Here is a 5,676-nt window from a genome sequence, read left to right as displayed (position 1 = left end):
GTTCATCACCTGGAATACACTTTCGTCCATGCTTCGTATTTATTAATTCGTTCACGTCCTTTGTTTTATGTTTTACTTAGTCTTCAAGAGTTAAGTTCGGCACATTGTACACTTTCGAAGCTTTTAAATAAAACATTTTTTTTTCCTTAACTGCATTAACAGTTTCAATCATAGACTGCTGCTTCCATTGTTTCCGTCTCTTCTTATTTTTTAAAGCTGTAAAATAAAGTTGTCAGTATGAGATAACTAATCCAAGCCTAACAATGGATCTCCTATACCGCTAACATGCTAACTATCCGATAACCAGACCTCTACATCAAAGAAACAAACACGCCTCGAATGGAAACAATATTATCTATTAAATAAACTAGAATTCAGATACTTACTTCGAAACATGTACTTTCAGACTAACTATAATAATACAAGATAAATGCTTACATTTAGCTGATGTCTTCAGATACACTGAACGCTGCAAAATATTACTCAACTGTCGTCATACAATACTTCCCATTGAATAAGCATGTGCTATTCTTATTGCAAGGAAACTCAAAATGGCCACATAGGAGGAGAAGGCAAAGCTCTTGACGCATCCAGCGGTAGAGTACAAGAAAGGAACTCTTGCTATTTAATATTGGGGAACCACCCTATAATGGTTCCCTCTACGATACTGTTCTCATCAGACGTAAATCCATTGCTGACGACTGTCTTCTGGTTATATACGGGGATTCTGCGACCTCTGTGTGGTCATCTGGTTCTCTACAGGTCCCTCCACGTATTAAGAAGTTGCGTAATACATGACACGACGAATTGCAATTGTTTTTAGGTGTGGCAACACATTGTCAGGTGGGTAGTCATGGTGACTATATGTTCATTTACTCCTATACGTCACAGTTAGAACAATGCTGCCTGATGAGGTTCTTTGCCCACCTTTCCCATTACAAACTTTGGAAAGGGAAAGACCAGCCTATATATTAAAACTGCACTTTATTAAGAGCTTCTACATATTGAAGTGCAACTGAAAATATGAGAACGCAATAAATTAAATGAAACTTACTGTATAAAAACCCATACAATTGTATTGGATGTAGTTTTTCTCAGACGTAGTAATAACGTATAATGGACGTGGACACACAATCTTCGTCAATTAAAAATCATGTGCCATGTGTGATGCGGCATATAGCACGGTGGCCAGATTGAGTTATCTAAAGTAGAAAATGTATGGATTGATGGTGTTTGTGAGAACTGTAGCATTAATACACAATAAATGAATCATACCTGATCAGTAACCACGGGAAGAGAAACCTCGCGATTCTTTGCCTCAAACCACACCCCCATACAGCTGTTTATGGTACTGTCTCATATATACAAGTGTGCGGAGGTAAAACTGCAGCTGGCAAAGAGTGTACAGACAGAGACCTTATAGTACTTTCGACGTAAAAATTAAGCTACATGTTTCGTCTTGTACAAAGAGGTACATAGATTACGGGAGAGCATATCATATTAATATATACGAAACGCACCGAAAACTTTCTACACAAATGTCGGGACTTAATACATAGACAGAATATGAATACACTGCCTGGAAAAATGGGAGGATGTTGGTGAAACTCCCTACATCGACAAGTATGTAAATGATTGGAGGTGCAAATCAAACCATGGAAAACACAGGATGGAATGTAACAATATTATGAGAAGGAAAGTTGCTACTCACTGTATAGTGGAGTTGCTGAGTCGCAGATGGGCACAAGAAGAAGACTCGCACAATTACAGCTTTCGGCCGTTAAGGCCTTCAACGATAGACACGCGCACGCGAACGCGCGCACGCATGCAAACGAACTTCACACACGCAACTGCAGTCTCAGGTGTGGTTTCAGTTAACGGCCGAAAGCTATAATTGTGAGGGGTCTTTTTGTTGTGCCTATCTGCGACTCAGCATCTCCGCTATACGGTGAGTAGCAACTTTCCTTCTCATAATATTGATTAGAGGTGCATTTCTCTGTAAGCAGAACGGCTACCCGAGTGCATTAGCATTGTTCGTGAAACTTCCTGGCAGATTAAAACTGTGTGCCCGACCGAGACTCGAACTCGGGACCTTTGCCTTTCGCGGGCAAGTGCTCTACCAACTGAGCTACCGAAGCACGACTCACGCCCGGTACTCACAGCTTTACTTCTGCCAGTACCTCGTCTCCTACCTTCCAAACTTTACAGAAGCTCTCCTGCGAACCTTGCAGAACTAGCACTCCTGAAAGAAAGGATATTGCGGAGACATGGCTTAGCCACAGCCTGGGGGATGTTTCCAGAATGAGATTTTCACTCTGCAGCGGAGTGTGCGCTGATATGAAACTTCCTGGCAGATTAAAACTGTGTGCCCGACCGAGACTCGAACTCGGGACCTTTGCCTTTCGCGGGCAAGTGCTCTACCAACTGAGCTACCGAAGCACGACTCACGCCCGGTACTCACAGCTTTACTTCTGCCAGTACCTCGTCTCCTACCTTCCAAACTTTACAGAAGCTCTCCTGCGAACCTTGCAGAACTAGCACTCCTGAAAGTAAGGATATTGCGGAGACATGGCTTAGCCACAGCCTGGGGGATGTTTCCAGAATGAGATTTTCACTCTGCAGCGGAGTGTGCGCTGATATGAAACTTCCTGGCAGATTAAAACTGTGTGCCCGACCGAGACTCGAACTCGGGACCTTTGCCTTTCGCGGGCAAGTGCTCTACCAACTGAGCTACCGAAGCACGACTCACGCCCGGTACTCACAGCTTTACTTCTGCCAGTACCTCGTCTCCTACCTTCCAAACTTTACAGAAGCTCTCCTGCGAACCTTGCAGAACTAGCACTCCTGAAAGAAAGGATATTGCGGAGACATGGCTTAGCCACAGCCTGGGGGATGTTTCCAGAATGAGATTTTCACTCTGCAGCGGAGTGTGCGCTGATATGAAACTTCCTGGCAGATTAAAACTGTGTGCCCGACCGAGACTCGAACTCGGGACCTTTGCCTTTCGCGGGCAAGTGCTCTACCAACTGAGCTACCGAAGCACGACTCACGCCCGGTACTCACAGCTTTACTTCTGCCAGTACCTCGTCTCCTACCTTCCAAACTTTACAGAAGCTCTCCTGCGAACCTTGCAGAACTAGCACTCCTGAAAGAAAGGATATTGCGGAGACATGGCTTAGCCACAGCCTGGGGGATGTTTCCAGAATGAGATTTTCACTCTGCAGCGGAGTGTGCGCTGATATGAAACTTCCTGGCAGATTAAAACTGTGTGCCCGACCGAGACTCGAACTCGGGACCTTTGCCTTTCGCGGGCAAGTGCTCTACCAACTGAGCTACCGAAGCACGACTCACGCCCGGTACTCACAGCTTTACTTCTGCCAGTACCTCGTCTCCTACCTTCCAAACTTTACAGAAGCTCTCCTGCGAACCTTGCAGAACTAGCACTCCTGAAAGAAAGGATATTGCGGAGACATGGCTTAGCCACAGCCTGGGGGATGTTTCCAGAATGAGATTTTCACTCTGCAGCGGAGTGTGCGCTGATATGAAACTTCCTGGCAGATTAAAACTGTGTGCCCGACCGAGACTCGAACTCGGGACCTTTGCCTTTCGCGGGCAAGTGCTCTACCAACTGAGCTACCGAAGCACGACTCACGCCCGGTACTCACAGCTTTACTTCTGCCAGTACCTCGTCTCCTACCTTCCAAACTTTACAGAAGCTCTCCTGCGAACCTTGCAGAACTAGCACTCCTGAAAGAAAGGATATTGCGGAGACATGGCTTAGCCACAGCCTGGGGGATGTTTCCAGAATGAGATTTTCACTCTGCAGCGGAGTGTGCGCTGATATGAAACTTCCTGGCAGATTAAAACTGTGTGCCCGACCGAGACTCGAACTCGGGACCTTTGCCTTTTGCGGGCAAGTGCTCTACCAACTGAGCTACCGAAGCACGACTCACGCCCGGTACTCACAGCTTTACTTCTGCCAGTACCTCGTCTCCTACCTTCCAAACTTTACAGAAGCTCTCCTGCGAACCTTGCAGAACTAGCACTCCTGAAAGAAAGGATATTGCGGAGACATGGCTTAGCCACAGCCTGGGGGATGTTTCCAGAATGAGATTTTCACTCTGCAGCGGAGTGTGCGCTGATATGAAACTTCCTGGCAGATTAAAACTGTGTGCCCGACCGAGACTCGAACTCGGGACCTTTGCCTTTCGCGGGCAAGTGCTCTACCAACTGAGCTACCGAAGCACGACTCACGCCCGGTACTCACAGCTTTACTTCTGCCAGTACCTCGTCTCCTACCTTCCAAACTTTACAGAAGCTCTCCTGCGAACCTTGCAAGGTTCGCAGGAGAGCTTCTGTAAAGTTTGGAAGGTAGGAGACGAGGTACTGGCAGAAGTAAAGCTGTGAGTACCGGGCGTGAGTCGTGCTTCGGTAGCTCAGTTGGTAGAGCACTTGCCCGCGAAAGGCAAAGGTCCCGAGTTCGAGTCTCGGTCGGGCACACAGTTTTAATCTGCCAGGAAGTTTCATATCAGCGCACACTCCGCTGCAGAGTGAAAATCTCATTCTGGAAACAGCCCCCAGGCTGTGGCTAAGCCATGTCTCCGCAATATCCTTTTTTTCAGGAGTGCTAGTTCTGCAAGGTTCGCAGGAGAGCTTCTGTAAAGTTTGGAAGGTAGGAGACGAGGTACTGGCAGAAGTAAAGCTGTGAGTACCGGGCGTGAGTCGTGCTTCGGTAGCTCAGTTGGTAGAGCACTTGCCCGCGAAAGGCAAAGGTCCCGAGTTCGAGTCTCGGTCGGGCACACAGTTTTAATCTGCCAGGAAGTTTCATATCAGCGCACACTCCGCTGCAGAGTGAAAATTTCATTCTGGAAGCATTGTTCGTATTTAGCGCTGTTACCAGGGGCGTCAGCAGCATCACAAGTTGAATAATTGGTGTGAAGGACACGGAGGTGCTGTGTACTCGTATGAGACAGAGTTATCAGCACCTGACAAAGTTTGGAAGGCGGTCTTTGTCGGTCTACATTTGGCCGGCTGATCGAATCGTGCAGTATCCTCACTTGTGAGGGATTCGGAATTAACAGAGGCCTGATGTTTGACTACATAGGAACAGTAACGCAGGCACACTCTTTTTCGAGGTCTCGGTTGACCACATATTACTACCACAAGAGAGCGCCGCCGTGTTTTGCACCAAGCACGTCATAACCCCTTCACATGTGCGCCTGCCACCCGAGAATGTAATGTATTGCGAATACATAGAAAGAAGGATCCTTTATTGTATGATTATATGATAGCAGAACAAACACTGGTAACAGTTACTTCTGTAAAATATCTGGGAGTATGCATGCGGAACGATTTGAAGTGGAATGATCATATAAAATTAATTGTTGGTAAGGCGGGTACCGGGTTGAGATTTATTGGGAGAGTGCTTAGAAAATGTAGTCCATCAACAAAGGAGGTGGCTTACAAAACACTCGTTCGACCTATACTTGAGTATTGCTCATCAGTGTGGGATCCGTACCAGATCGGTCTGACGGAGGAGATAGAGAAGATCCAAAGAAGAGCGGCGCGTTTCGTCACAGGGTTATTTGGTAACCGTGATAGCGTTACGGAGATGTTTAATAAACTCAAGTGGCAGACTCTGCAAGAGAGGCGCTCTGCATCGCGGTGTAGCTTGCC

At 46.8% G+C, this 5,676-nt stretch overlaps 1 non-coding gene across 1 annotated transcript; it reads right to left on the bottom strand.

The window, feature by feature from the left end:
* Nucleotides 1–3,870: 3,870 nt before the first annotated feature.
* On the bottom strand, nucleotides 3,871–3,945 carry Trnal-caa (transfer RNA leucine (anticodon CAA)). The gene has a single exon. It is a non-coding gene; the product is annotated as a tRNA-Leu (tRNA).
* Nucleotides 3,946–5,676: the final 1,731 nt, after the last annotated feature.

The sequence above is a fragment of the Schistocerca serialis genome, chromosome 2, assembly GCF_023864345.2.
Source record: "Schistocerca serialis cubense isolate TAMUIC-IGC-003099 chromosome 2, iqSchSeri2.2, whole genome shotgun sequence".
Classification (NCBI taxonomy): Eukaryota; Metazoa; Arthropoda; class Insecta; order Orthoptera; family Acrididae; genus Schistocerca; species Schistocerca serialis.
The sequence above is the reverse complement of the archived record's forward strand: the minus strand, read 5'-3'. Positions and strand labels throughout refer to the sequence as shown.